We start from the raw sequence: 9,165 nt of genomic DNA on the forward strand, positions 1-9,165 counted from the left end.
AAATTACGATCAGCGACGTTGGGCCATCATGTTATTAATGGTAATGCGGGGAAATATTAGTATGAGTAGGGAAAAATTATATCAGTGGTAGGGAAATTTTTTTTTCTTATGTCAGGGGGAATATTTTAGTGGAAGGGAAAATTTATAATGAGAAAGAGGAAGGAATGAGAGAGAAATGGTGAAAGAAAGAGAGAGAAAGAAAGAGAGAGAGAGAGAGAAAAAAAAGTACATATGACTAGAAAATAAATAATTAAAATAGAAACATTTTATTATTTTGTTTAATGTTTTATTTTTTCCAGGATGACGCTCACGATTTATTTACACACACACAAGAGAAAACAGACATGGACGAAGGCATAACTAAACTAGATCTTGACATTATGAGGGGGGGGGGGGCGGATGACAAACCTGTGATGACCTGAAGTATTGTTATTAATTCCAGTTTACACAGTAGATATTGTTGTTATTGTCTTCTTATATTACAGCGACTTTTTGTAAGGATAATTGTGAATCGTAGACAGACAGATAGACAGACAGACAGACAGACAGACAGACAGACAACACCCACACTGTACCACTAGTTAGGTCACACCCTAAAAGGATCTGACATAATGGCTGACTGTGTTTACTTGTCAGTCTCGTCGTGAAAAATGTCATGAGCTTTACCTGACGCTAAACTTGGACCTGTGTTGGTGTTGTGTGGCCCTGGTGGGTGGTGTGGCCTGAGGTGGGGATGTGGCCCTGAGGTTGGGTGGTGTGGTCCTGAGGTGGGGGATGTGGCCCTGAGTGGTGGTGTGGCCCTGAGGTGGGGTGTTGTGTGGTGCTGAAGGGTGTTGTGTGTCCCTGGGGATGTAGCCCTGAGGTGAGAGTGTTGTGTGTGGCCCTGGTGGGGTGGTGTGGTCTTGAGGGTGGTGGTGTGTGTGGCCTGAGGGGGGGATGTTGTGTCCTGGGGGAGGGGGTGTTGTGTGGCCCTGAGGTGTGGTGGTGGTGTGGCCCTGAGGGGGGATGTTGTGTGTAGCCCTGGGGGAGTTGTGTAGCCCTGAGGGGAGGGGGTGTTGTGTGGCCATGGGGATGGTGTGTACACCTGGGGGTTGTGTGTGGCCCAGTAGGTGGGATGTTGTGTGCGGTCCTGAGAGAGAGAGCTCTGTATGTATTTTTCCGTTTAATTTTAACTACGGTTCAATACAATATATTTTGATATACAAATTTATCATACAACAAACTTCATTATGTTTAACAGACAGATTTAATATACTGAGATTTCGCTGAGTTTACGAAATATGATATAAAAGTATTGTGTTGGTATATGGCATTCACTTTCATATATACTGTGTACACCTGTCTGTCCAATAGTATTTTATATTTTTTTACGTGGCGCGGATGGGGGATAGGGGATAGGTAGAAGCTCGTACGTAAATAGATTTCATTCTCTGGCTAAAATGAAACGTGGGGGCATATTCTTCATTCATTTTTTTTCAATAAACAGATTTCACTTAATGCTGTTTTCTCTCGTTAAGTGAGTTTGAGGATTAACGAACTGTTGTTGTTGTTTTTGGCGGTGTTGTGTATACGTGTATGTGTTAACTGGTGTATGATATTTAATAACGTATAGACAGACAGGCAGACAGACAGAAAGACAGATAAACAACCAGACAGGCAGACAGACAGACAGACAGACAACCAGACAGGCAGACAGACAGACAACCAGACAGACAACCAGACAGGCAGGGAAACAGGTACAGGCACTCTAAACGACATCATTTAAAGGCCTGGAAACTAGCAATTTAAAGTGAGTGTAAAACTCTCTACAGTCTGCTGACACACACACACACACACACACACACACACACACACACACACACACACCTCTTAAGTTGTGTGTGTCTTTTTCTTCTTCTTCCATTAGTCCCTTCTCTGACCTCCCCCCCAGCACCTTCCCTTTCCTCCTCCCTTTCCCTCACCTCCCTTCCCTCACCTCCCTTTCCCTCACCTCTCCTTCCCCTCACCTCTCCTTCCCTCACCTCTCCTTCCCTCACCTCTCCTTCCCTCCCTCCCCTTCCCTCCTCACCTCCCCTTCTCTCCTGCCTCCCTTCCTCACCTCCCTTTCCTTCCTCCCCTTCTCTCACTCCACCTGACTTCCTCTACCCCACCTCCTTCACCACACCTTGATATCATTACCTACGCCAGGTTAATTAACGCCAGGTGACCTACAGTACCTACCTGCACTACAGGAATCAATCTTCCTCAGTGTTACCTGTCCTCACCTGTCCTTACCTGTCCTCACCTGTCCTCACCTGTCCTCACCTGTCCTTACCTGTCCTCACCTGTCCTCACCTGTCCTCACCTGTCCTCACCTGCCCTTTGATTATAAATAACGAGGGAGTTTTATTTCTAAGTCTTGGTTAATGGACGAGGGGTTCTGACTAGTTATGCTGCACACACGTGATTGGCTGGGGGTAATGATGAAGTCATGTGATTGGTTGAGGAGGGATGTAAATGAATGTGATTGGCTGGGAGTATGAAATAGTTGTATGATTGGGCGTAGAAATTGACACACACACACACACACACACACACACACACACACACACACACACTATCGTTATTGGAAGATTAATGTTACGTTTCATCTCGGTATTATCAGGGAAATATTAGCATTTACCTACAAGGGAAAAAAACTAACATTGATAACCTGTAGTATTTCCCTTTAACCTTTTATGGCAGGGGAAAAAACCATTATTGGCAAAGAAGATTTTTTCCCTCTTATTTTTATACCTGCATCCCGTCCCTAAAAGCCTGGCCGCTGTGTACCATCAAGCGGGGAAGTTTTTGCGGGGATATTATCGAGTCTGGGGGAAAAGGAATAGAAAATACTGTGGTCTGCAAAAAAGGATAAGAATAACATGAAGTTTAGACCCTCAGTTTATTTCACCTGACAATTAAACACCTTAATGCCACTTGGAGGGTTACGTTACGTTACGTTACGTTACGTTAGGTTACACGCTATACCAAACACCAAATATTGTAAGAGTAAAGATTATGTCAAAGTTAGAAGCCAAAACTCTGATATATTTACTAATAAACACAACAATATACCTGTACATATTTATATCAACACAAAGTTCAAACATAATACTGATAATATAACGAGAACTAAATATTATATTGACTCACTGAAAAAAATTTACTCAAAATAACGTAAACAAAAAGAAATATTATTTTTAATTACCTGTGTGATACTAATGAGTTGATGTGAATACCTGGCAGGTGAGTTCTGGAGGGCCTCACCTTTATTAAATAGCCACAAGGTCGGCAGGTTGAGGTCTGACCTGTCACTCATATTCCTACCACAAATAGAACGCTTCTGTAGGCTAAAGGCGGGCGAGCGTTCGTCTGGCGTGCGTAAGGAGGGGGTGAGAAGGGTAATGCTATTTTTTGAGGGGTAGTACTGATGTTGTTGTTGTGTGGTAAAAGTAGTTTATATGTGGGTTAGGTTAGGTTAGGTTAGTCCCTGCTTCCTGCCTCCTACCTCCTGCTTCCAACTGTACCTCCTATCTCCTGCTTCCTACCTCGAGCTTTCTATTTCTTACCTCCTGCCTCATGCTTCCTGCTTCCTCCTCCTACTTAAGAACTCCTACTTTCTGCCTCCTGCCTGGGCTGGCGACGATCAGTTTCACTCCCCATTAAGTCTTATAGGTGGTACTCACAGGTGGTAATTACAGGTAGACCAGGTATGCTTGAGCTGTGAGGTTACCTGCCCCAACACCTGTCATCCATTCTTACAGGTGTTAGAACTACAGGTTTTGGAGATACAGGTGTGGGAGCTACAGGTGTGGGAGATACAGGTGTGGGAGATACAGGTGTGGGGGATACAGGTGTTAGAGCTACAGGTGTGGGAGCTACAGGTGTTGGAGCTACAGGTGTAGGAGCTACAGGTGTGGGAGCTACAGGTGTTGGAGCTACAGGTGTGGGAGCTACAGGTGTGGGAGCTACAGGTGTAGGAGCTACAGGTGTTGGAGCTACAGGTGTGGGAGCTACAGGTGTAGGAGCTTCATAGGTAGACCTTCTCTCCCTTCTCACTCTAGCTTCTCCTTCTCTCCTCGTTTCCACACTTCTTCCCCACCTCTTCCTCCTCTCTCCTCTTTTCCTCCTTCCTTACCTTCTCTTCCACCCTTCTTCATATCCGTCTTCTTCCTATTCACGCCTCCTCCTCCTCTAGCTCTTCCTTCTCCTCCTCATTCCTTCTCTTCCTCCTACATACACTAACAACAGTAGATCATATCAACACTCACCACATCTCAGAAGGTAGATGGCATGTGCGGTGGCGCTGACGTAGCAGGTCAAGTCAGTTCCCGGGAAGAATCAGCCACTCACTCACGCAGGTAGAGTCGATCTTAACTACTGTAATGACTACGTACCTTTGTTATTTATTATCGTATACGTTCTAACTTTACATAAAACAAAATGAGATCATCTTGGTAATCACTCGAGGAAGATCAACTCTGATTCTTAAGACATCTCATCACAAGATCTATCCTATCGTTAGTGTCCCCCCAAAAAAGTGTCAACAAAGCCACGTGGTAGATCCCTTTAAACAGCTGATTAATATAATCAAAAACACGTTTTAATGTGTTCTTTAAATACTCGGGAGTGATAATAGTAACTGGTGAGACGCTTCCAGACACTTGTTGCACACGGGAGGACGAGGTGTGGTAGTGGTGTAGGGGGGCGGCTCGCTCCTGTGCCGACCCGCCACCAACTGAGTGGCCACCCATGCCACCCAGCCAGCACACACGGCCCAGCCTGCTCCTGCGTCACAGCCCACCTTTCGTCGCCGCTACGTTCATCTTTGTGTATGTATGTGTGTGTGTGTGTGTGTGTGTGTGTGTGTGTGTGTGTGCGTGTGTGTGTTTTAGATGTACAGGTTTGTCTACTTGCTTGTGTAAGTGTTTGTGTGTCTGTATTCTTAATTGTACAATGTCTGTATTAAAGGAAACTATTAACAGACAAACAAACAGACAGACAGACAATTAGACAGACAGGGACACATACAAAAGAATAATAAACTGACAGTCTGACAGATATGCAAATAAAAAAAGAGAAAAAGATAATCACGAATGGACAGAGTACTACTTATAATACACACACACACACACACACACACACACACACACACACACACACACACACACACACACACACACACACACACACACATAAGCAGAAAAATAGTATGGGGTTAATGGAATGTGATGAGAAAATTATGAGAAATAACACAGATTAAACAAAAGCTAATTAGTGAATGCCAAGGTGAGTGAGAGGGATGGTTGAGTGGGAGGGCTGGAGTAAGTGAGTGGGATGGAGATAAGTGTGAGTGCTGGGAGAGGAGGTGAGAGGGTTGGGGGTGAGTAGGAGGATTGGAAGAGTGAGTGAGTGAGTGGGCTGGGAGAGAGGGTGAATGAGAGGGCTAGGGGGTGAATGAGAGGGCTGGGGGTGAGTAAGAGTGATGGTAGAAGGAGTGAGTGAGAAGGTTAGAAGAGGTGGTGAGAGGGCTGGGAGAGGAGATGAGAGGGCTGAGAGAGGGAGTGAGAGGTGAGAGATTCGTGGGTGTAGGTGGTGGCGAGTGAATTCATTATTATGGTATCACGTGAAAGGTTAGGAGAGAGAGAGAGAGAGAGAGAGAGAGAGAGAGAGATTCCAACACAACACACTACTAAACCATCACAAAACACCTCTCTTAACTGAACGGAATCCGGTCATTTCACCCATACTATCGAGTCAGTTCACCCACACCTGTTTTGTTACCTGTTTTATTAAGGTTTAGTAATCTATTGATGTAAAGAACTGAATTTCAATAAGTTTTCGAAACTATGAAAATATCGTCTGTTGGTTTGGTAACTGTTAAAGTTCAGTGGATTTAGTCAGTCAATGACAAGATGATAGACTCATGATTATTGCATTCATTGCAATGTGCCTGTGTGGGCACGGCAAGAAGGTCTGCAGTGTGACGGGTGTGGGAAGTGGCAGCACAGGATACGTAGTACTGGTGTACCTCGAGCTGGGTACCGGCAGCTGTTAGATCCGGTCATTCCATAGACTGGAGTTGCAATTCATGCACCAACAGTATCATGCCAGTGTCAGACATGATTATCCCCGCCGCGGAGAGCACCGGGACTGAAGGCGAGTATCACTTTAATCCGGACGTTTTGTACAATGTAATTTCTGTACAATGTAATTTCTTAGTAGTTTAACCTGAACGTACATGGTAATAGAACATTCTTTATTATTTACGAGACACACCGGAACCAGCCCCCCCTTCCAATGGAACTAGAGTCTTCAATTGAATATCCGCTCACACGAGACACTGACGAGCAATCAGAATGTGATGTTACGTTGAAGGTCGTGGAGGAGGGTACAAAACACGGCCGAGTCTAGCTCACTGACAGCCTAGGGTACACATATAACGTAAAAATGCGACGGCCAAATGTAACATATTGGCCGTGTACTGTGTCCGCCCGAGAGCTAACCCGTGCAAGGCCGCAGCAGCTGATATGTGACCAACTTCTTTGACTGACATTTTAAATTTTTTAGTTTGTGTATTTTATATAGTTATTTATTATTTGAAAGTCACCGAATAAACAACCTGAGACTTAATGTGTATATATTACATTGTTATCCAGTACATGAATAAACATAAAAAGATCTTGACAACGTGTGGGCAAACTGACTTCAGGTGTGGGCGAACCGACGCCTAAGTGTGGGCGACGAATTGACCGTAAACCAACTGAACCACGAAAACCACAATAAACTCTGACGTCAACAATCAACATATACCTGATAACCTTTGACCTGACCCCCCCCTCCCCCTCATATCTAAAGCTTAACACTACAATATACCAAATCTGAATTATGTAACCCATACAGTTCTCTCGAGTTACAGTCAAAAGTGCAGTTAAAATACATATAAACAGATGGAACTATTCCCCAGGAGAGCTTTATCAGTGTGAGTAATGATCTGATCTCACGTAGAATTTATCAGTTAATGTATCTTTTACAGGTGGGCTCAGTGATAAAAATAGAGGTGCAATTACTAACAGGTAAACTTGACACCGTTGCCGAATGTTGCCATATGTATAACACCTGAAGGAGAATCTAATTAATTGTTTGCTTACCTGGAACCAGAGGGAATAGGTAATGCGTACCTGAGAGAGAGAGAGAGAGAGAGAGAGAGAGAGAGAGAGAGAGAGAGAGATGTATAGGGAGTAAGTTTTGCCTGTGTGTGTAATAATAATAATAATAATAAACGGTTTATTAATAGAGTTGCAGCCGGTGGCTGAAAATATACAGACTTACATTTGATTTAGACATAATGATATAATATGCATTGAATACATTTACAGGGCTGTACAGTACATAAATCAGGAGTTGTTTATTATTTTAACAATAGGGGATGGTGCTGTTCTTATATCTATCAGTGCGGGCTCTTATGGGCTGAATTTGTTGTAGTGGCGGACTGTGTGTGTGTGTGTGTGTGTGTGTGTGTGTGTGTGTGTGTGTGTGTGTGTGTGTGTGTGTGTGTGTGTGTGTGTGTGTGTGTTCTCTCACTCATCCTCTCTCTCCATCTAATAATCTTCTCTCTATATGTCTCGTAACTTTTTATCTCGCATTCTCTTTCTTTCTCTCTCTTCCTATCTCTCTATCTATTTCTCTTAACTCACGTGAGGGTACATACGTTGGTTGGGAATATCTCTCTCTCTCTCTCTCTCTCTCTCTCACCACAAGCAGACTGAAGTAGTAATGATCACTTAAGAGAAAACACAACCCCATGACCCCCTTCCCCCTCCTCCCCACCTCCTTCTCCCCACCTCCTTCTCCCCACCTCCTTCTCCCCCTTCCTTCTCCCCTCCTCCCACCCTGTCATTAATTACCCAGAACGCGTTGTTGTTATCGCCGCTTTTAATTACACTAACAGAGTGGTAAAAGTCCCTCGATGGTGCTGTTGCTTTCACTAATTACCATCGAGGTATTAAGTGGCAGTTGGATAATTAGTTGGGAGTCATTAAGGTAGAAGTTGTGTCTGTTAATGTTTCCTGTAGTCTGTGAATTCGAGTAGTTTTTTTTTCTGGTGGGGGGTTGGTATTATGGTAGCTGTTTGTTTACTGTTATTGTTGTTGTTTTAGCTGTCTATGTGCTTTTGTTGGGGTTATTTTAGCTGTCAGTGTATTATTGTTTTAGCATCAGGCAGACTTGTTTACAGAGCTCCAACAAGACCCCAACGGCGGAAGAGATGACCAACAGGGGAACCCAACGACTACACCGGCGGACGAAGGCAATGCCTGATGGACAGGTTACTAAGGCGAATCCCAACAAACTGGGCTATCAGCAGTCCATATGCCAAAGCAGCTACTTTACAGTCACCTACCGAATAGTAAACGTAACGCTGGCGGGCAACTGAAAAGGTATAAGGATAGTCTTAAGACAAACCTGAAAAAGTGCCAAATCGACCCCCTCACCTGGGAGTCGATTACTCCACATCGTAACGCTTGGAGGAGCACCACACGGGAAGGTGTCAATACTTTCGAGTTAGCCCAACTGCAAACCGAAGCAGACAATCGCCAGCGCCGGAAAGACGCTGCCGCCGCCCCTCCCGCACTAGTTGTAGCCCTCCACATGTGCAACATCTGTGGACTACCCTGCCGATCCCGTATCGACCTCTCGAGTCACCTCATAGTTCACCAACGAAGATGACATCCTTAATAAGTCATATCATTGTATCATAGCTGGATGATCGTCATACTTGATTCCAAGTGACAGCAAAGTAGTAGTGATAGTAGAGGGGAGGGGGGGGTCAGGTGGGTGGTGGGTGTGTGCGTATGTGTGGTGGAAACAGAAAGAGGATGCACATATAAACTTAGCTAACCATGTTGACGTATTCGGTGATAAGCGTTGACTTTACGCTGGAGTTTGAGAACACTGCGAGGTTCGTAATTATTTAGTGGTAATTGTTTTAAGAAATTATTTTACCTTTTAAATGTGGAGTTTGTGAGTCTTTCTTCAAGAGTGATTGTCTGTCTGTTGAGAGAGAGGGTGACAGATAGACAGAGAGACAGATAGAGACAGACAGAGAAAGAGAGAGAGAGAAGGTAACAGAAAGATAGACAGAAA

The 9,165-nt window shown here is 44.3% G+C and overlaps 1 protein-coding gene across 2 annotated transcripts in view; it reads right to left on the reverse strand.

Annotated features, from left to right (window-relative positions):
• The window catches only part of LOC121863596 (proline-rich receptor-like protein kinase PERK1), a 38,355-nt gene extending 33,607 nt beyond the window's left edge, over positions 1-4,748 (reverse strand). For both annotated transcript variants that reach the window (XM_042362321.1, XM_042362322.1), the window contains exon 1: positions 4,293-4,748. The gene's annotated coding sequence lies outside the window, so the exon portion shown is untranslated. The remainder of the gene's footprint in view (positions 1-4,292) is intronic.
• Positions 4,749-9,165: the final 4,417 nt, after the last annotated feature.

This window comes from Homarus americanus, unplaced genomic scaffold (assembly GCF_018991925.1).
Source record: "Homarus americanus isolate GMGI-L3 unplaced genomic scaffold, GMGI_Hamer_2.0 scaffold41366, whole genome shotgun sequence".
In the NCBI taxonomy this organism is placed as follows: Eukaryota; Metazoa; Arthropoda; class Malacostraca; order Decapoda; family Nephropidae; genus Homarus; species Homarus americanus.